Here is a 23,106-nt window from a genome sequence, read left to right as displayed (position 1 = left end):
TCTCTTTTTAATAGTTTCTTTTTTTTTTTTCTCTTTTTTCTTTCTGAACCCCTTTTTATCCCCTTTCTCCCCCCTCACGATTTGGGATCTCTTCTGATTTGGCTAAAGCATATTTTCCTGGGGTTGTTGCAACCCTTTTAGTATTTTACTTGCTCCTTCATATACTCTTATCTGGACAAAATGACAAGGCGGAAAAATTCACACCAAAAAAAAAAAAAACAAGAGGCAGTACCAAAGGCTAGGGACCTAATCAATACAGACATTGGTAATATGTCAGATCTAGAGTTCAGAATGACGATTCTCAAGGTTCTAGCCGGGCTTGAAAAAGGCATGGAAGATATTAAAGCAACCCTCTCGGGAGATATAAAAGCCCTTTCTGGAGAAATAAAAGAACTAAAATCGAACCAAGTTGAAATCAAAAAGCTATTAATGAGGTGCAATCAAAAATGGAGGCTCTCACTGCTAGGATAAATGAGGCAGAAGAAAGAATTAGCGATATAGAAGACCAAATGACAGAGAATAAAGAAGCTGAGCAAAAGAGGGACAAACAGCTACTGGACCATGAGGAGAGAATTCTAGAGATAAGTGACACCATAAGATGAAACAACATTAGAATAATTGGGATTCCAGAAGAAGAGGAAACAGAGAGGAGAGCAGAAGGTATATTGGAGAGAATTATTGGAGAGAATTTCCCCAATATGGCAAAGGGAACAAGCATCAAAATCCAGGAGGTTCAGAGAACCCCCCTCAAGATCAATAAGAATAGGTTCACACCCCATCACCTAATAGTAAAATTTACAAGTCTTAGTGACAAAGAAAAGATCCTGAAAGCAGCCAGGGAAAAGAAGTCTGTAACATACAATGGTAAAAATATTAGATTGGCAGCAGACTTATCCACAGAGACCTGGCAGGCCAGAAGGAGCTGGCATGATATATTCAGAGTACTAAATGAGAAAAACATGCAGCCAAGAATACTATATCCAGCTAGGCTATCATTGAAAATAGAAGGAGAGATTAAAAGCTTCCAGGACAAACAAAAACTGAAAGAATTTGCAAATACCAAACCAGCTCTACAGGAAATATTGAAAGGGGTCCTCTAAGCAAAGAGAGACCCTAAAAGTAGCAGATCAGAAAGAAACAGAGACAATATACAATAACAGTCACCTTACAGGCATTACAATGGCACTAAATTCATATCTCTCAATACTTACCCTGAATGTTAATGGGCTAAATGCCCCTATCAAAAGACACAAGGTATCAGAATGGATAAAAAAACAAAACCCATCTATATGTTGCCTACAAGAAACTCCTCTTAAACCCGAAGACACCTCCAGGTTTAAAGTGAGGGGGTGGAAAAGAATTTACCATGCTAATGGACATCAGAAGAAAGCAGGAGTGGCAATCCTTATATCAGATCAATTAGATTTTAAGCCAAAGACTATAATAAGAGATGCGGAAGGACACTATATCATACTCAAAGGAACTGTCCAACAAGAAGCTCTAACAATTTTAAATATCTATGCCCCTAACGTGGGAGCAGCCAACTATATAAACCAATTAATAACAAAATCAAAGAAACACATCGACAAGAATACAATAATAGTAGGGGATTTTAACACTCCCCTCACTGAAATGGACAGATCATCCAAGCAAAAGATCAACAAGGAAATCAAGGCCTTAAATGACACACTGGACCAGATGGACATCACAGATATATTCAGAACATTTCATCCCAAAGCAACAGAATACATATTCTTCTCTAGTGCACATGGAACATTCTCCAGAATAGATCACATCCTCGGTCCTAAATCAGGTCTCAACCGGTATCAAAAGATTGGGATCATTCCCTGCATATTTTCAGACCACAATGCTCTGAAGCTAGAACTCAATCACAAGAGGAAATTTGGAAAAAACCCAAATACATGGAGACTAAACAGCATCCTTCTAAAGAATGAATGGGTCAACCAGGAAATTAAAGAAGAATTGAAAAAATTCATGGAAACAAATGATAATGAAAACACAACGGGTTCAGAATCTGTGGGACACAACAAAGGCAGTCCTGAGAGGAAAATATATAGCGGTACAAGCCTTTCTCAAGAAACAAGAAAGGTCTCAGGTACACAACCTAACCCTACACCTAAAGGAGCTGGAGAAAGAACAAGAAAGAAACCCTAAACCCAGCAGGAGAAGAGAAATCATAAAGATCAGAGCAGAAATCAATGAAATAGAAACCAAAAAAACAATAGAACAAATCAACGAAACTAGGAGCTGGTTCTTTGAAAGAATTAATAAGATTGATAAACCCCTGGCCAGACTTATCAAAAAGAAAAGAGAAAGGACCCAAATAAATAAAATCATGAATGAAAGAGGAGAGATCACAACGAACACCAAAGAAATACAGACAATTATAAGAACATACTATGAGCAACTCTACGCCAACAAATTTGACAATCTGGAAGAAATGGATGCATTCCTAGAGACATATAAACTACCACAACTGAACCAGGAAGAAATAGAAAGCCTCAACAGACCCATAACCAGTAAGGAGATTGAAACAGTCATCAAAAATCTCCAAACAAACAAAAGCCCAGGGCCAGACGGCTTCCCGGGGGAATTCTACCAAACATTTAAAGAAGAACTAATTCCTATTCTCCTGAAACTGTTCCAAAAAATAGAAATAGAAGGAAAACTTCCAAACTCATTTTATGAGGCCAGCATCACCTTGATCCCAAAACCAGACAAGGATCCCATCAAAAAAGAGAACTACAGACCAATATCCTTGATGAACACAGATGCAAAAATTCTCACCAAAATACTAGCCAATATGATTCAACAGTACATTAAAAGGATTATTCACCACGACCAAGTGGGATTTATTCCAGGGCTGCAAGGTTGGTTCAACATCTGCAAATCAATCAATGTGATACAACACATTAATAAAAGAAAGAACAAGAACCATATGATACTCTCCATAGATGCTGAAAAAGCATTTGACAAAGTACAGCATCCCTTCCTGATCAAAACTCTTCAAAGTGTAGGGATAGACAGCACATACCTCAATATTATCAAAGCCATCTATGAAAAACCCACCGCAAATATCATTCTCAATGGAAAAAAACTGAAAGCTTTTCCGCTAAGGTCAGGAACACGGCAGGGATGTCCGTTATCACCACTGCTATTCAACATAGTACTAGAAGTCCTAGCCTCAGCAATCAGACAACAAAAGGAAATTAAAGGCATCCAAATCGGCAAAGAAGAAGTCAAACTATCACTCTTCGCAGGTGATATGATACTATATGTGGAAAACCCAAAAGACTCCACTCCAAAACTGCTAGAACTTGTACAGGAATTCAGTAAAGTGTCAGGATATAAAATCAATGCACAGAAATCAGTTGCATTTCTCTACACCAACAACAAGACAGAAGAAAGAGAAATTAAGGAGTCCATCCCATTTACAGTTGCACCCAAAACTATAAGATGCCTAGGAATAAACCTAACCAAAGAGACTAAGAATCTATACACAGAAAACTATAAAGTACTCATGAAAGAAATTGAGGAAGACACAAAGAAATGGAAAAATGTTCCATGCTCCTGGATTGGAAGAATAAATATTGTGAAAATGTCTATGCTACCGAAAGCAATCTACACATTTAATGCAGTTCCTATCAAAGTACCATCCATTTTTTTCAAAGAAATGGAACAAATAATCCTAAAATTTACATGGAACCAGAAAAGACCTCGAATAGCCAAAGGAATATTGAAAAAGAAAGCCAAAGTTGGTGGCATCACAATTCCGGACTTCAAGCTCTATTACAAAGCTGTCATCAATCAAGACAGCATGGTACTGGCACAAAAACAGACACATAGCTCAATGGGACAGAATAGAGAGCCCAGAAATAGACCCTCAACTCTATGGTCAACTCATCTTCGACAAAGCAGGAAAGAATGTCCACTGGAAAAAAGACAGCCTCTTCAATAAATGGTGTTGGGAAAATTGGACAGCCACATGCAGAAAAATGAAATTGGATCATTTCCTTACACCACACACGAAAATAGACTCAAAATGGATGAAGGATCTCAATGTGAGAAAGGAATCCATCAAAATCCTTGAGGAGAACACAGGCAGCAACCTCTTCGACCTCAGCCGCAGCAACATCTTCCTAGGAACATCGCCAAAGGCAAGGGAAGCAAGGGCAAAAATGAACTATTGGGATTTTATCAAGATCAAAAGCTTTTGCACAGCAAAGGAAACAGTGAACAAAACCAAAAGACAACTGACAGAATGGGAGAAGATATTTGCAAATGACATATCAGATAAAGGGCTAGTGTCCAAAATCTATAAAGAACTTAGCAAACTCAACACTCAAAGAACAAATAATCCAATCAAGCAATGGGCAGAGGACATGAACAGACATTTCTGCAAAGAAGACATCCAGATGGCCAAGAGACACATGAAAAAGTGCTCCATATCACTCGGCATCAGGGAAATACAAATCAAAACCACCATGAGATATCACCTCACACCAGTCAGAATGGCTAAAATTAACAAGTCAGGAAATGACAGATGCTGGCGAGGATGCGGAGAAAGGGGAACCCTCCTACACTGTTGGTGGGAATGCAAGCTGGTGCAACCACTCTGGAAAACAGCATGGAGGTTCCTCAAAATGTTGAAAATAGAACTACCCTATGACCGAGCAATTGCACTGCTGGGTATTTACCCTAAAGATACAAACGTAGTGATCCGAAGGGGCACGTGCACCCGAATGTTTATAGCAGCAATGTCTACAATAGCCAAACTATGGAAAGAACCTAGATGTCCATCTACAGACGAATGGATAAAGAAGATGTGGTATATATACACAATGGAATACTATGCAGCCATCAAAAGAAATGAAATCTTGCCATTTGCTATGACGTGGATAGAACTAGAGGGTATCATGCTTAGCGAAATAAGTCAATCGGAGAAAGACAACTATCATATGATCTCCCTGATATGAGGGAGAGGAGATGCAACTTGGGGGGTTGAGGGGGTAGGAGAAGAGTAAATGAAACAAGATGGGATTGGGAGGGAGACAAACCATAAGTGACTCTTAATCTCACAAAACAAACTGAGGGTTGCTGGGGGGAGGGGGGTTGGGAGGGGGGGTGGGGTTATGGATATTGGGGAGGGTATGTGCTATGGTGAGTGCTGTGAAGTGTGTAAACCTGGAGATTCGCAGACCTGTACCCCTGGGGATAAAAATATATGTTTATAAAAAAAAAAAAAAAGCAAACCACGTCGATTTCTGAGAAGAACATTCCAAGAAAAGGGAGCAGCAAGTGCAAAGGTTTTGGCCGAGGTGGAGGTGTGTGCTGGAGCGGGGGACGTATGTGAGGGTGTTTCGGGAATGGCGGATAGAGAGCCCGTTGTCAAGAACTCATTAATAAGCCCAGCTAGCAGGTGTAGAGCTTTAAAGGTTAAAGAAGAAATCCAGTTGTGAGGTTATTTCCAGTTCAAGTCTTCACAGAGACTCTAAATCTCATCTTAGAAATAATGTAAATGGTGCAGAAGCTAAAAAGCAAATGGAAAAAACAAAATAAAACAAAACAGAAAAACCTGTGCCTGTGCATCTCCCCTTCAGTCTCATGTTCTCAGTCAATTGTTGCCTTCCTCACTGCTATTGCCATCTTTGGCTGAGAAGGGCATTTCCTGCATGATTACGACATAGCAAATGAGAATCGCAGTGCTAGGAGCTTTGTGGGAAACGACTCTCTTAAAAAATCCTTTGAACCAACCTTGACAGTAACCCATCTCTTTTACATATGGGTTTCAGGGAGACTGTTGCTTAAGGTTCCAAGAAACTAATAGACCGCAACCTTAGACCTTTGAGCACGGACCTGAGTAAATACAGAGACAAGCTAGGCACTAATCGGGGAATACTCTTCCTGCAGAGAACAGCAATTACATTGGTCTCAAGGCAAGGGCATGTTAGGCATGATGGGGGTTTGCAAAGGTTGGTGTCCAACTAAGCAAAAATAATTTTTTTTTTCTTCAGCCAAAGCCTTTGGGAAAATTTCTTGGGAAAGTCTAAATCATGGAGAAGGAAATAAAATCAAGTCTGTAGTATGTGGCTATAGTTATAACTTCAAATTACGCTGAGACCACAAAATTTATTTTATTGCCTTTTATTATTTGGTTATTTCTGTAACCAGTTTTCTTTCTCTGTAAATACATTCTTTCAAATATTTATTAAAAACCTACTGTTTGTGAGGCAGTGGATGTTTGCACATTTGTTAATTTCTTGAGGTTAGATAGTCTCTGGTCATGCATTCAATACTTGTATACTCAAAAGAATAAAATATTCCATCTGAATGCTTAAGACACTCCACTGGGAGGCAGATCATTTATACATGTAACTGCCATATAAGAAAGAGTTGATATGAATCCTCCTAATAAAGGTGATATCAGTATAGACCCCAGTGATTCCAAAATATTTTTGGAAGAGGAGGAATGTAAGCTTTTGTATATTCGGTCTCCTTTCTACCATTTTGTCCAATCTGCTAACATAATTTATAATCAGTTTTCCAAGATACATTGGTTGGTACATAGATAAGTATGTTCTTTCTAAGAAGTAAATTTTGAAGTGGGGGGGGGCTATGATAATTTTAACACAGAACATTTCAAATTTATTATTGATTTCACTTTTTATTTATTTATTTGTCAAATAAAATTTGACAAAATTGTTTTTTTTTCCTTGTATCTGAAACTTCTGTCAGAATCATATGAATACCTGGTAAATTTAAAAAAGGAAAGTCTTGGGGCGCCTGGGTGGCTCAGTGGGTTAAAGCCTCTGCCTTCGGCTCAGATCATGATCCCAGGGTCCTGGGATCAAGCCCCGCATTGGGCTCTCTGCTCAGCGGGGAGCCTGCTTCCTTCTCTCTCTGCCTGCCTCTCTGCCTAGTTGTGATCTCTCTGTCAAATAAATAAATAAAATCTTTAAAAAAAAATGAAAAAGGAAAGTCTTTCTGTATTCTGAAATCTGCATAGAGTCACAGAACAAAACCTTTTTTTAGCTTACCGTTTATGCATATATACAATAATATATAGCTATTGATAATAAACTTAAAATACTGAGGTCTCTAAAGAAGAGGTCACATTGTCCTTGTCAGTACTGCAATCCAGAAATAATCCTTAGCATTGTGGTATATTTTCTTCCGGCTTTGATCCTTATGTAATGCATTTTACACACCAGTCTCCCATAACTCAAACTGAATGCAGATTCTGATTCCTAATGTTATTATTCAAATATAGAACACATAACTTTGCATATTATTACAGTTTTCAGGACTAAAATGTTCAAATGGAGGTGATTATTCAGCTGATATTTCCTGTTAAGACTTTTCCAGATTTTTGTGCAATATTATAAATAAGTCTATTTAACAACCTTTTTTCCCCCCTAAGGCTGAAATTCCATGATGTCTTTTATATGATTCTTTGATTTTTTTCCAAATGAGAAGAATGCCTTTTCACTTGGACATTCTTAACCTTTTGATTCCACTTCCTTACGTTACTTACAATACAGAAATTATTTCTTTTAGTAGGAGTAAAAAGATTTTGAAAGTATTTTTTATTTGCTTCAAATATTTAGCACATTCTGAATATTCTCTAGGTATTTGTTAAAGTCTAAAGGAAGAACAGTTAAGAAGTATGATTTTTCTTTTATTTAGCTTTTATTTCTGGGACTCATTGTCAACAGTCTCTTGTTTTGACAATTGCCCAGGAGATTATATTTGCTTCAGGTTAAATGCAGAGTTGTGGAAATTCAAACACAAGCTCATGCAATGAAGGCTCTTATAATTGGCAGAAATTGACTTAACTAAACATTAGCCTTGGCAAAATAAATTTGAACTGGCAGCCAATTCACAAAATTGCTAATTGTTCTTACTTGACTGTGTATCTTAGTTGGCATTTGGGCCTTCACTATGACATGCATACATATAGTCGATCTCATGTCCTTTTAATATTATTTAAACTTGAGCCCTCTGAATTACCAAAAAGTATAATTCACAAGTCAAATATTTTATGTGTTTTAGCTAAAGTATAACTTACACTAACATAGGAAATGAGACGATCTCAATGCCTGTGTCTCTCTCTCTACATATGCACGTGCTATCTTTGTCCATGTGGATACATACATCCACACACACTGTTGATAACAATCTTTTTTATTCCTCATGCACTCATTCAGTCAGTGAATATTTCCAGAATGCAGGTGGTGGCCTTGAACATAGGACTTTTGAAATACAATTCCTGTCTTAAAGCAGTGGTTCTCAGCCAGAGATGATTGTGTGTCCCCACCTCCTGGTGACGTTTGACAATGCTGGGAAACATTTTTGGTTGTCATTTCTGATGAGGCGTGGGTTGGACTAATAACTACTGTTTATAGGTCAGGGAAGCTACCTGATACCCTGCACGGCACAGGACAGCCCACACAACAAACAGTTATCTGGTCTAATACATCAATATTGCTGAGGTTGAGAGACTCTGTCTTAAAAGATCTCATAATCTCAGAGTAGGAGGCAGGCATGTTATTCTATCAATGGAGTTAAGATTGTTAAGTACCAAGAATAACTATTCGCGGCAGAGGTACAAAAAAAGATGTTGTCAACTTTCCCTGGAAAAGACTGAAAGGCTTAAGAAAATGATCTTGAGGGGCGCCTGGGTGGCTCAGTGGGTTAAAGCCTCTGCCTTCGCCTCAGGTCATGATCCCAGGGTCCTGGGATCGAGCCCCGCATCTGGCTCTCTGCACAGTGGGGAGCCTCCTTCCCTTCCTCTCTCTCTGCCTGCCTCTCTGCCTACTTGAGATCTCTGTCTGTCAAAAAATAAATAAATAATCTTAAAAAAAAAAAAGAAAATGATCTTGAACTGAAGGAGGTGAGAGGGGGCCAGGAGCAATCATTTCAGGGGGAGAAGTAGCTTGAGCGAAGTCATGGCAATGAAACATTACACATTACAAATGCCTTAGTGAAGTTGGGATTCAAAATAGTGTCATGGAGTCCCACGAGGAGTAAGTCTAGACCTGCAGTCAAAGGCTCAATGATCAAGATTCAGCTTTGCAAGCTGAAGAGTTTAAATGTTATCTGATAGGCAAAAGAAATTTACTGGAAAGATCCACAGGATAAAAGTCTGTTGATTAGTTTTGTTTGTTCATTTGTTTTGTTTTTTTTTTTAATGATTTTATTTATTTATTTGACAGACAAAGATCACAAGTAGGCAAGAGAGGCAGACAGAGAGAGAGAGGACGAAGGAAGCAGGTTCCCTGCTGAGCAGAGAGCCCCGTGCGGACCCTGGGATCATGATCTGAGCCGAAGGCAGAGGCTTTAACCCACTGAGCCATCCAGGTGCCCCTGTTCATTTGTTTTAAATAGAGGAAAAATACCTCTGGAAGCTGAGAGAAAGCTATATGAAAACAAAAATGGTTAGAGGTTTGGATGTCAATTAATTGTAGTGCAAGTTAAAAGTTCTGAGAGGGGGACGCCTGGACACATCCTTGAAAGTAGGACTATGAAAATTCTGACCACTAGCCATAATTAAAATGAGTCATTTGGGGGAAACTGGCAATATGGAAGAGCTCTAGGCAAACTCAGAGTTCCAAATGTCTATTGCTCATGCAGTAAGAACGGCAAGTTGAGAAACTAACAGAAATCCTAATATAAACTCCGTGAAGCCAAGGACAAAACAAAGGAGAGCACTTAGTGGGGGTTGCTGCAAACTGGGGCTCCTGACATACGGCTGTGTCCGTCTGCGCAGGCTGCCATAACAAAATGCCACAGCCTCAGTGGCCTAAAACACATTTGTTTGCTAGCACTTCTGGGTGCTGACAGCCCAGATCAAGGTGTTGTCAGGGTTGGTTTCTGCTAAGGCCTCTCTTCTTGGCTTACAGATGACCAGCTTTTCTCTGTGGCCTCACGCGAGGCTTCCACTGCACACTTACTCTTGGTGTCTTTTCCTATAAGGACACCAGTTCCATTGCATTAGAGGCCCAACTCTGTGACCTCATTTAACCTTAATTATCTCTTTAAAGACCCCATCTCCAAATACTGTCATATTGTGGGTTTGGGGTTTCAGCACATGGATGTCGAGGAGACAATGCAGTTCATAAAAACCTCCAGGAAGATGACTTCAGAGCAAAATATTAAAGTCCCCTATGGAAATTCAAAATAGAGACAGAGAATATAACAAGCAGAATTCACAACCTAGAACTAAAGATAATGGAACTGTCTGGAAGAGACATGAAAATGCATGTGTAAAAGCTTCAATAGAGAAAAAGAAAAAAAATAAGCACAGACGTCAGGCCCAGAAAAGGACCCCAATCTTGAGCTGTGGAGCATTTGAGCTGTATGATTTGCAGGTTGTGAGCAAACACATTGGTAAAGATGTAGGTAAGTGTAAATAAGCATTAGTAACTTGGAAATAGATTTGATTAAATTAGTGAGACATGCACATAGGTGCAAAGATGAGAAGAAAATAAGATAGCACACTGTGGAAAACAGACAAGGGAATTTCCAGAAGAGGAGAGTAGAAATGAAAGATGTGATGGTTCAGTATTTTCCTGGACTGAAAAAAAAAGGATACCAATCTTCCCGAATGATGGAGCGTCCACATCCTAGACAGGATGATTAAAAACAAATGTGCAGGGGCCTGCTTCCACCTCTCTCTCTCTCTGTCTGTCTCTCTACCTACTTGTGATCTCTGTCTGTCAAATAAATAAATAAAATCCTTAAAACAAAACAAAACAACAACAAAAAAACAAATGTGCACCTAGATGTATCGCAATGAAACCTCAGAACGAACACAAACAAAAAATCTTGGAGGCAATCAAAGATGAAATATCTATTTCAGTCAAAGGGATGAAGATTAGAATTATAGAAGCTGTTCCACAGTCATGTGGGGACAAAAAAAAATAGTAGGAGGATAACCTCAAAGGGTAGATGAAAAGTAATTATTAAGATAGAATTCTACATTCAACCAAACGATAATTCAGGAGTGGATTTAAATTTTTAAAAAATGCTTATAAAAATACTGTGAGAATTAAGAACTTAGTCTCACTGAAAAGAAAAAAAAACAAACTATTACAGAAGGAAAATCAGTAAGAAACAATTAAATCCCCTCTACCAAAAGTAAGGATGGGATGGTAAGGAAATACTTGGATAAACATGTAGGTGAATGGAAGCAAACTTGGACTGTAAAAATAATGTGGATGGTTGGATAGATGGATGAGTGGATGATATTATTACTAATTTCTTGGTCATTTAAGACAAGGTATTTTACAAGGCACAAACAAGACAACGGTGGTAGGTTAGAGGAAGAAGGTTAGTGTGAATCCTATCCAAGAGGAGATTAGACATAATGATTATCAGCAAACTTATGCATATATGTTTAAGTTTTATGAGGGAACATCAACAGAAAAGAAAAAGAATATGTAACATCTAGATAAAAGGAAAAGGAGGGATGGAATAAAGAAAACTATATGAATCAAATAGGATTAAAAATGTGGACATAAAGGATAGAGATGAACCAGAGGATAATGGTTTTCTCTGGAAGGAAAGAGTCAAATTGGGGAAGATTGCTAAGTGGGCTTCTGTTTTTCCTAATGTAGTATATGGGTTCTGGAAAAAAGAATTAATCCTATAAAGCAATATAATCTTAGGTGAGATTTGTTGGTTGTAACTATCTTGTGCATTTCTTTATTATCATTTTTTACTTAATTACCTAATTATATTAACAAGTTTTTAAAAAAATGTACATGGGTATTGGATAAAACTTAATTACCTAATTATATTAACAATTTAAAAAAAATGTACGTGGGTGTTGGATAAAACTGTTCTAACCCCATGTTACTTACTGTGTAACTTGGTTGAACTTACTCCATTTCCTTAGGTTTCACTTGCTGAATTTTTAAATGTGTACAATGATATAATATTCTGTACCTTCTGGGGTTGTTTCAACAATGTAAAGTGCATGGCACAATACTTGGAGAAAATATGCATCCACTGTATGGTAACTTGTGGGACTAAAGAGGCAGTGGCAGGATGAAACCAAAGGAGAGGAGAGTTTTTAAATAGAGAAAGGAAGTATCGTCTGTTACACACCTAAGCCAAATGTCCAAATAACTGATATTGACCATTGGGTTTAACTCTTACAAGGTCGTTGGTGAAGTTTACCTGAGCAGTTTGTGGGGATTAGTAAGAACAGAAGATTTGTGGGCATGAGTTGAAGAGGGGAGAGGACAGAGAAGAAAAGGCTTGCAGCATATTGTTTAAAACAAGGAAGCAAGGAAAACTCATGTACTTATTTGTAGAAGCAAGAGAAAAAACAGGTTTAAAAATGGGAGACTGTCGGGACGCCTGGGTGGCTCAGTTGGTTAAGCAGCTGCCTTTGGCTCGGGTCATGGTCCCAGCGTCCTGGGATCGAGTCCCACATCGGGCTCCTTGCTCATCGGGGAGCCTGCTTCTCCCTCTGCCTCTGCCTGCCATTCTGTCTGCCTGTGCTTGCTCTCTCTCTCCCTCTCTCTCTCTGATAAATAAATAAATAAATAAAATCTTAAAAAAATAAAAATAAAAATGGGAGACTGCAAATGTGAATTTTAAGTAGTTTGGTTGTAGAGGAAAATAGGTCAGTGACGAGAGGTAGACAGAGGGTGGTGTGCGTGTATGTGTGTGTGTGTGTGTGTGAGAGGGAGAGAGAGAGAGAGAGAGAGAGAGAGAGAGAGAGAAATAAGGATTTTGGTGTGTTAACAGCCTAAAAGGGGAGATCCAGTGGAAGGGGGCAAGATGAGAAAAAAGGAACAAAGGTAGGACACTGATGGGTCAAGGTCTTAGAAGGGACAGGAGGAGTTGGGATTCAGGAACACAGATGGTCTTCCATCTTGGCTTTAAGCAAGAGAGCAGTCAGTACCTGTTCTGAGATGAGAAGGTAGTTAGTTGAATGTGAGTGCTACTAGTGGTGTTGTTCACATGTGAGTGCAGGGCATTGAGGGAGTTTAGAACTTTTCACATTTGTCTGTGAAAGATAGGACACAGCACCCTCCACTGAGAAAGAATGTGTAATTTTTTGTTATTTTGTTGTGTGCTTCTTGCCTATCAAGAGTGAGGACTCAGGCCTTGAAATATTCCACGAGGGCTATTTTGTATGATGGAAAAATTGGATTCAGGCCCAAGCCTTCTCTCAAGAAGGGTTTTTTTTTGTATGTGAACGATCACTGCTGGAAACTTCAAATCACCACACTCATTTCAGAAAGTCACCAAAGTTCCACAGAAGGGACGATGTGTGGAAGTTACTGGCTAATCCTTCTGGGAAATAAACAGGAACCAAGACTCCACATTTTCATGTCCTCTACAAAATCAGCTTTTCAAAAATAAACTCATACAAGCTGTAGTCACAGTTGAATGTCATGTTTCTATTATTGTGATGACATAAAATCATTAAACCACTGCTAGTAGTAAAAACAGTCCTGTCTGGTAATAGAACTACTCTGTGCCCATTCTAAGGGAATTGCATTTTAATTGACACATGGAGAACAGTGTCCTCTGACGGGGAGTGGCCTGGACTGAGGTTTTCACTTCCACAGTGGTTTATTAAATGTTCTCCTCTGCTGTTGCTGTAATACTTAAGCTCTTGGTTCAAAATGGTGGTGTCAAAATTTGAAAGAAATTTTCAAAAAATATTTTTAGTCATCTGCTAAATTTTTATAATATTTCCTGTATTTAAAGTAACTGAAAAAAAAATGGAAAGTTTCCAATATCAAGACTCAACCCCCGCCCCATCCCTTAATCTTTCAAGATTCTTTGTCTAGACTTCTCTTCGTATCTTCTCTTTACTCCTATCGCGCAAGCAGAATTAGGACTACTTATTGTCGGTCACCTCAGTTAATGCTCACACAAACCACTGAAAGAGATATGGCCTTGGGGAAAGGAGTACAGCTGACATTTCAAGATTGAATTCAATCTTCCTACTATCAAGTAGGGTTCAAATTCAGGTCTGAATTTTTAAAAAAGTGAAATTTAAAAGAGACATTGAGGGGCACCTGGGTGGCTCAGTGGGTTAAAGCCTCTGCCTTCAGCTCGGGTCATGATCCCAGGGTCCTGGGATCGAGCCCCGTATCGGGCTCTTCGCTCAGCGGGGAGCCTGCTTCCTCCTCTCTCTCTGCCTGCCTCTATGTCTACTTGTGATCTCTGTCTGTCAAATAAATAAATAAAATCTTAAAAAAAAATTTTGAAAAAAAAAAAAAAGAGACATTGAATTAAATGTCTCTTTCAAGTTCTCACCTGTTAAAAGGTGGACAAGGAAGTTTTGACTTTTTCAGACATTTAAATATCAATGTCGTTATCAGTAAAGCTGTACCGAGAAATACACTTTGTATAAAAGGCCAAAACAGAGTTCTGTCATCCCCCCTAAAACTGGCCCCTTGAGGTATATGGTGAGAATGTATAGTTACAGAGCCAGTTAATTACATGTAGGGATCGAAACTGCCTCTTACCTTTCAAGAGTAGATGGTACAGGTGCACTAATCTTACCCAAGAGAAGCATTCTCCTTCTCATGGGGAGGGAAGTGATCTGAGATTTAGGATTGGCTTCTCTCCAACCCTTCCAAGAGAGCTGAATGCTTATCAGTTAAGGAAAGGGATGATCTCCCCTTGACATGGCATGAACTTTTCCCCTATAGCCTCTCATTCTATTAATTTTATTAGTTTAATAATACACTTAGGAGTCTCATTCTCTTTTACATGATGAGTTTCTTAAGAATAACAAGTGTGTTGATCAAACCAGGACAAAACACCAGGAAGCTCACACAGTGGGACTGATAAAAAGAACATTGTATTGGAGGCATTCACAATGGTGGGGGTATGTGCTCTCCAGTTTCCTCCTGTACTTTGGGGGCGGTATACAAGGACCTGGCAAATCCAAACCATTGCACTTCAGGAGGCTTTTGTGAAACTAATTAGGGAAGTAGTAGCCCCTCCCCTGGCATGATTAAGAGCTAGAATCCATCAACTGTGTTAGCACAGTCCTAGATCCAAGTCCTTTTCTGCCAAATTGGACAGCCGTAGTTGTGAGAATATAAGCCTCTTCTCTGACAGGATCAGTATGCTGGTGTGTAAGCCTTCAAGTTCCAGCTCTTTGACATATTTGACCGTGACTGAATTTGCTACCTCGGCATTTTACCAGAATTGATTGCTTAATTGCTTAAACACTCTGCTCTAGCTGACTTCCATGTGCTCTGCAGGGGGCCAGAGCCTCCTTTGGAGACTGGCATGCGTGGCCCAAGTTTTAAACAAGTGAATTCTTCTCAGTGTTTCCTGATTGTTCCTCTTACTTCACCATGGTGCTTAGCACCGGCAATTGTAATATGGAACCGCTGAATAAGGAGATGGTGCTTAGATGAGTGAATAAATGAATAATTGTGTAGGAAGGCCAAGCCCTTCACTGGGCTCTCTTTCCTTCACACCCTGCCTCTCCATTCTCCTTTTTTGAAAGGTGTCTAGGGACTTAAGCAGGAGTCTGCTTTGTGTCTTCTACAGGATAAATATCCCTGACCCGGAACTCAGACCTAACTCCGTCGTCAAATAATTCTATCATCTTGGCAACAGAGTCACTGATTATAGAATGAGGGCTCTCTATGTCTTTTCTTGAAAGCTCTCAAGTTTATTTTGTAGTTCCTTTTAAGATGTGATACGATCTCCTTATTTGTACTAAAAATCCCCTGGAATTAAATCCTACATTTTAATAATAGCTAGCATTTTTGGATGATCACTACATGCGGGTGCGGTGATAAACACTTGACATAGATTATCTCATTTAATCCTCACAGAAACCAAATGAAGTGTTTACTGTCATTATCCCTATTTGATGAAGAGGATACTGAGGCTCACAGAGAATTAACTTGTCCAAAATCATCTAATATCAAGTAATCACAAGTGAATGAGCTGAAAGCACACACGGAAGCCGGGACCAGACTTTCATTGAGGGGAAAACTTACAGAGACAGAACAGTAGCAGGTGAGCGATCTTCTCCATGCTGGTTGCCCAGGGAACTGGAACGCCAGACGTAAGACGCGAAAGGGGTCCCCATGTTGAATTGTGGGGCTCATTAGCTGCATGGTGGGGTGGAAAACCAGCCCTTCTAGAGTGATTTGGAACTGAGGTCCCAAACTTTGGATACAGTTCTATAATGTAGCAAAATTGTAGCTTCCAGCCCGAATCTATTATGTCAGCATTTGTAACTGAGAGTTCACCAGGAGAGGTTAGGAAAATTAATCCTTGGCTTTGACCCAGCCATGAAGTGGTGGAACTTTTATTCAAGAGTTTTCCCAGTCTTAAATAATGTGTGAGAAGAACTTTATATAACTATCCAGATGTGTGTTTCAAGCAACATCACCGTTGACAGTGTATACATTTCCGGCCATATATTTTTGTCTCCTGTTTCTAAAGGACCATTTGAAATATTTATGTAGTATTCACCTATGTCTAGCCCTTATAACTCACTATTCTGGTACTTTACACTCAATTAGAATGTGAAATTTAATTTGGCTGTGAGTTACTTTAAGAGGATATGTTGTTGACCATGAACTTGATAGGCTTGGTCCCTGGAATTTGTGTGAGGATGAATGAGGACAGTTTCTTAGAGGAGATGATGAGTCCAGATACAAAGTTTGTGACTTCTGTGCTATGTGTGGGTATGTTCAGGAGATTTTAAACTAGAGTTAATGAGATTAAAGGCTTGTATCTGTGTCATTTAGGTTATATAATTACAGAGTTATTTGTTACATTGAATTTTATTTGTATATGTCTCAGTATCTAATTTCTTTCCAGTATTCCTCAGTTTAACTTTATACATTTATAAACTTGATAAATATGAAATGTCTTAAGCTACGAGAAATTGTTAGCAGTTTAATAGTGAAAACATCTTTACTACCAAATAAGAGGTTCATGAAGTCAGGGCTGTGATCTGTTTTGTTAATTGTTACATACACCCCATACATAGATATTAGTTAAAGCAAAGTTGTCACTCCATGAATATTTATTCTTGGAGTAGGAAAGGAATGATGACTCTTTGCTATGAAAATTGATTATTAAATCATCTGCGTTTTCTTAGGATATGAAGGTATTGCTTTTAGTTATATATATTAAAATAGGTAGAGGTGAAGGGAAGGATTTTTCATACCAAGACTTCTTTACGTGTGAATATAATGAGATGGAAAAAGTGATCATCTTTTCTTATTTACCACATCCAAATCATTTGGTTTTCAGTGGGAAGGGTCAATATTACCAAAGTCATTTAAAAAAAAAACTCTTGTGATTACATGTACTTTCAGATTTACAGATGTATGTGGGGGATCGTGGTTCATGTTTTGGAAAGCTACTCTTCTTTGGTGATCATCCATTTTTTGGTCTATATAACCTCCTCCTCTGCACAAAAACAAAACAAAACAGGAACATTCAACAGGGAGGGACTGAATCTCATAGCTCTACATGTAATCCCAGCTCAGCAGGGTATAGAATGGACAAAGTGAAGGCAGCCATCTGATGTTTTCCCCTGCCAACATTTCCCGTCTAATCTTAGAGGCAGAATATTAAGCCATAGTATGTGATGGTTCTGCTGGGCAACAATACTCTGGCAAAGAAAAACTCCTCCAGGCAATGAAAAATGTCGTGGTTCTAAATCTGGCTACACCTTTACATCAAAGCACATATATACCCAACTGAAATTCAAGATGTGAAGTTTTCTTAAGTATTAGTTGAAGGCAATTTTCTGTTTTGACTTCTGTAAATTTGCTTTGGGTTTTGTTTTTTTTTTTTTTTCCCTTTTCCTGGCCCTTATCCATTTGACTTTGTTCCCGATGACCCTCTCTCTGACTTTCTTTACATAATTTGAAAATACTGACTGTAGAGATGCCAAGGGTGAAAGGGATCTTCATCCCCAGTGAACTCCAAATAGCAACTTTCTTTTCTCATTCCCAGAGGAATTTTTGTAATCTTGTTGGAAGCATTTCTGCTGTACTGTAATGTCTACAGAAAAGAATAATGAACAAATCCTCTCATTCACTACATTTTAATGGGCTTTGTTAAAAGCTCACCACAGTCTCAAAGTAAAAACAAAAACAAAAATCTTGACTTAACAAATGAAATTAAGCAAAACAATATGGCAAAAACAATGTAGAATCTATCCTTGAAATTTAAACATTTTAGATCTAGTGGCTTTATGTAACAAATGCTAAAGACCTCTATCCTCATAAAATAGATATATACACAAAATCTATAAAAAAATTTTAAAGCTACTTTAGAGAGATGTATTTGGGGAAATCTTTTAATGTATCCTATAGAAGTGTGTTCATATCACTTTAAAACCCCCACATTATCTCAGTTTATTGTCAGACTATTGTGGTCAGGGTATGGCTAGACCATGCCATGAAGTGAATGGGTTACAGGTATGTAGAGATTGTAATCCCTTTCTGCTTTCAGACAGCAAGATAAGGTCAAGGGCAGCTCAACTTCAGGTTCTTTCTCCTCTCGTTATAAGTAAGCATGACAGTTTTCCCTAGTAAGCCATCCAAGCCTTATTTTGTATCCGATCTTTAACATGGGATAGGTTGGACACACTGCTGAAGCATCACTCATGTATTCTTTCAGTGAATGTTTATTGACTACTTCCTATTAATTGTGAATCAGTGAATTAGATATGAGTGGGATAATGATAAAGGTGTAAACTTTCTGTGACCTTGAGGAAGTCATAACCTATAAGGGGAGACAGATACCAGATAAGTCAGCATACTACCATTCACCATATGCGTAGACTTACTGGAACACAGAAGAGAGTCAGCCTAATATTATTTGGAATAAGAAACAGGCTGAAGACACACTCCATTGAAGAAGTAATACCTAACTGAATTCTGCAAGTTAAGTGGAATTTACCAAAAAGAGTATATGTTCTCTTACTCTTTTTCCAATAAATAATTTTCTGTTATAAATTTTTTAATGGTTGCATACTATTGCATAGTATTGCATACTATTTTAATGGTTGCATACTATAGGATGTGGATAGAACACAGTTTAACTGAGCCCTTTTTAGGCTACTTACATTTTTTGGCAACTGTGAACGCCACTGGTACAAAGATTCTTAGGACTAAATCATAGTATACGCCCTTGATTTTCTTAGGATACAGTCCTAGATGTGAAATCACTGGTTCAAAGGAACAACACCTTTTTAAAGCTGAACTACATTTTCTCAAGCACGTTATAAAAGTGTGGGGCTTTGAGATCAAACTTACATTTGAACCATGAGCATTTCTTCAGTTGGTTAGTTGACCTAGCTAACCTTCGCCACTATTACTTTATTGCTTCAAAAGATGAGGATCATAATACTTACCTTAAGGTGCTCTAGTAAAAACTATAGTAGAGGTTAATAAATGCTTATTAAATCTCCCTTGTATTTTTGACAATAGTCACGCTGGTAATAAATTTCAAATGTTCTAAATATTGTAGGTTAGCATCATTAACACATTTCCAGCAAGAAGTGTGCATGGCCAAAAAAACTGTGTGGTGTGGTCACACACAATTCATCATATGGCCCAAATTACAAAAAAATCTGACTCATTGTCCACATAAATAACTTGAGAATTGCTGGACTGTGCCCAGAAATTCGTTCTGAAAGACAAAAAAGTTCTAGAATTAGATGAAAATACAGAAGCCTGGAATAAAAAAATCCTCTTTCTTTTACTAATTTCCTGTGCCACTTAATTTCTTAGACTCTGTTTTATCACTTGGGGGGAAAAAAAGCATAAGGTTACATTTTCTTTCTGCTTCAAAGACTCAAATGAGCAATATAAATATAAAAGGTAGATAATAGATATATTTGTAAATTGCTATTCTGATATAACCTCTTATTCTTACTTGTTTTTAAATCTACCATGAATCTTATTTCTTGAGAAAGAGGAAGCAGCAGGCAGAATGTGCCCTTCCCTCAAGCCTGTCAGTGGGTTACGCATTTCTCATATAATATTGATGTGGGGCATTGACTGGAAGGATTGGGATTTATTTTTGAACTCCTGTCAGCACTCCATAATTAACATTGCCCAGAAGAGAAATGCTATTTTGCCTCCTGCATCATCAACACAACTGTCAGCAAATAAGGAAGGCATCGTCTTTGCCTTTATTACTGCTAATGTACGAAGTAGAAAAGAACAGCTGGATTTTCACACACTGGGCTGTTGGAAGCACTGGCATTTAGTGAAATTTGTTTTCAATTTCTACCTGCTTCTATTTGCACAAAGAATGTCTTTAAAGGGAAAAATGGCATTTTTTAATCCCCAAACCTATTTTTCACCTCCTAATTTGGGAGTTTACTGATTTCAATTTACTGATCTCCAAGTTGTTATCTCAATGTCATTTTTTTCTCCTTGATATAAAAAAGCAAAGTTAATGTTGATTGCTTACTGGGTAGTTTACTTATCTACCTTTACTACTCTATTTTCTCTGCATCCTGAATTTGGTCTATATAACCTCCTCCCCTGCACAAAAACAAAACAAAACAGGAACATTCAACAGGGAGGGACTGAATCTCATAGCTCTACATTCTCTCTCTCTGGTCTCCAGGTTTGCTTAAATTCATAACGGCAATGAGTAGAGATAATCTTTTAGAATGAAAAATTGCAAGGGCTAAATCTTGGTGCAGTAAGATGGCAGTAGTATAGATCAGAACTTTAAAAAGGCAAAAGAGGGGCGCCTGGGTGGCTCAGTGGGTTGAGCCGCTGCCTTCGGCTCAGGTCGTGATCTCAGGGTCCTGGGATCGAGTCCCGCATCGGGCTCTCTGCTCAGCAGGGAGCCTGCTTCCCTCTCTCTCTCTCTCTGCCTGCCTCTCTGCCTACTTGTGATCTCTGTCTGTCAAAGAAATAAATAAAATCTTAAAAATAAATAAATAAATAAATAAAAAGGCAAAAGAAAAAAAATTCTGTAGCCTCCATAGTTACAGTGTGCTAAAATTAAGTAGTCTAAAGTTATTTTGTTTGAGGTTTTTTGGTTTTTGTTTTTTCAATGACATAATGGGAATGTGAACTAGTACTGCCTTTGTAAAGCAGTTTGATGTTAAAATGCTAAACATAGTTCAATGTTAAATGTTAAAATAGTTACCATATGATCCAGAAATTCCAGAAATTCTTAAGAAATTCTAAAAGGTATATACCTAAGACAATCGAACATATGTCAACCAAAAACTTGAACATGAATGCTCATAGTAATATTATTATTATTATTATTCATAATAACCCTAAAATGGAAACAACCCAAATATATATCAACTGATAATAAATTTAAAAAAAACCATAATACTTTGTACAATAGAAAATTATTTGCCACTGGAAAGGAATCAAGTATCAATATGCGCCTCACCATGTGTGAACCGTGAACACATTATGGCAGTAAAATGGTAGACACAGATTGCCATGTATCCTATTACTCCTTTTACCTGGTATGTCCAAAACAGGTGAATCCACAGAAACAAAAAAAGTAGATTACTGGTGGCCAGGGCTGGAGGCAAGAGACACTGAGAGGTGATTGCTAATGGGATGGGATTTCTTTTCGAAATGATGAAATGTTCTAAAATTAGATATTAATGATTACTGCCCGTCTCTGTGATTATGCTAAAAACCACAGGATTGTGCACTTTTTTTTTTTCACCCCTAAGGATCTAAAAATAAAAAAGGAAGAGGTAGGTGAATTATGCACTTTAAATGAGCAACTTTTTGTATGGGAATTACTTCTCAATAAAGCTTTCATAGAAAAAGTAACACCTTCATTAATTAAAAACAGGAACTGGGAGTGGAGGAGATGAAGGCGGAATCATGACTAAACAATTTATCATCATAAACTTTTCATGTTAAACATCCTTTGTAACCTTTTTTTATTTTTAATAACTTCAGAATATATTTTAACTAAATGAACCACAATTAAATATATATATATTTTTCAATTGTAGGTGATTGCCAGCTATTCGCTAGTATAAGATTTTATTTTTTATTTTTATTGAGAACCAAGCAGAGTGTCTGTGGTCCCTGACACACACCTGGTATAGTGGTCTTTCTTCTAGGATCTGGACATGTACTCCAGGAAGTAATTTACCAAGTGGCAGCCTGGTAACCTAGAGCTTCTCCTCCTCTTACCTGGGTCACTCTGTCACTAAAACTCACTGTAGGAGTAGACACCTATGATGACATGGTCAACACTGACTGAAGATGTCCTTCATATACTCCTTACTTGGAGGAAAGTAGGGAGGTCCCTTTTTTTCTCATCGAAAACAGATTTCAAGGCTTCACCTAGCTAAATGTGGCAGGCAGCTAATTCACAAACTAGTAGACCACAAACTGTCAGCCCAGGATAGAGAATGGGACAACAGGTTAGTGTAAAAGCTTCATATGACTTTCTCCTAATGCAAGATTTAGTGCATTTAAGGATATTTTAATGAGATCAAGTCAAATTTTTTTCTAGAATAAACAAATGAGAGGAAGAAATGGAGGTCAAAATGTGCTTTCACGGTGCTATATGCACCAGATAGATCTCCAGGAAGGGGCTCAATGGAAGTTGATGTGTGATTGTTCTAGTTTTAAAAGAATGTAATTCAGTTTATGTCTAGTTTCATTAAGGCTCTTGGGAGGGCAATTGAGTAATTCAAAGAGAAGAGAAATGTGAAAGGTACCGAGCGTTATGTACAGAAGTGTGTATTCATCCTACACGTAATTGCTATAACGTGCATGGGTCTGTCAACCCTAACATATAAAGCCTGGTATGATTTCATGCTGTATAACTGAGAGCTAGCAACTTTGCTGCTCAAAGAAGTAATGTGATCATTCCAAATTTGTAGCACTAAACCTTTGTAGTTTGTGGCACATTCACTACGTGGCAGAGAAGATTCAGGGAGTAGACATAAACAGACAGTCCTATGACCTGTTGGTTAGTGATGGATGCTTAAACTAAATTAAAATGAATGGGCTAACACTTTCTCTGTCAGTTTTCATCTCTTCAGCCTCACAGCTATTTATGAAAGGGAGATACCTGTATGAGAAAAGATCCCAGTTG

General features: G+C 38.1%; 1 long non-coding RNA gene across 1 annotated transcript in view; it reads left to right on the top strand.

Moving 5' to 3' along the window:
• The window catches only part of LOC125080160 (uncharacterized), a 560,007-nt gene that overhangs the window by 224,616 nt on the left and 312,285 nt on the right, over positions 1 to 23,106 (top strand). The window contains exon 2 of the long non-coding RNA XR_007121227.1: positions 15,852 to 16,038. This is a non-coding gene — a long non-coding RNA (uncharacterized LOC125080160). The remainder of the gene's footprint in view (positions 1 to 15,851; positions 16,039 to 23,106) is intronic.

This window comes from Lutra lutra, chromosome 10 (assembly GCF_902655055.1).
Source record: "Lutra lutra chromosome 10, mLutLut1.2, whole genome shotgun sequence".
NCBI lineage: Eukaryota > Metazoa > Chordata > Mammalia > Carnivora > Mustelidae > Lutra > Lutra lutra.
Note: the sequence above shows the minus strand (reverse complement) of the source record. Positions and strands in the feature narration are given on the sequence as shown.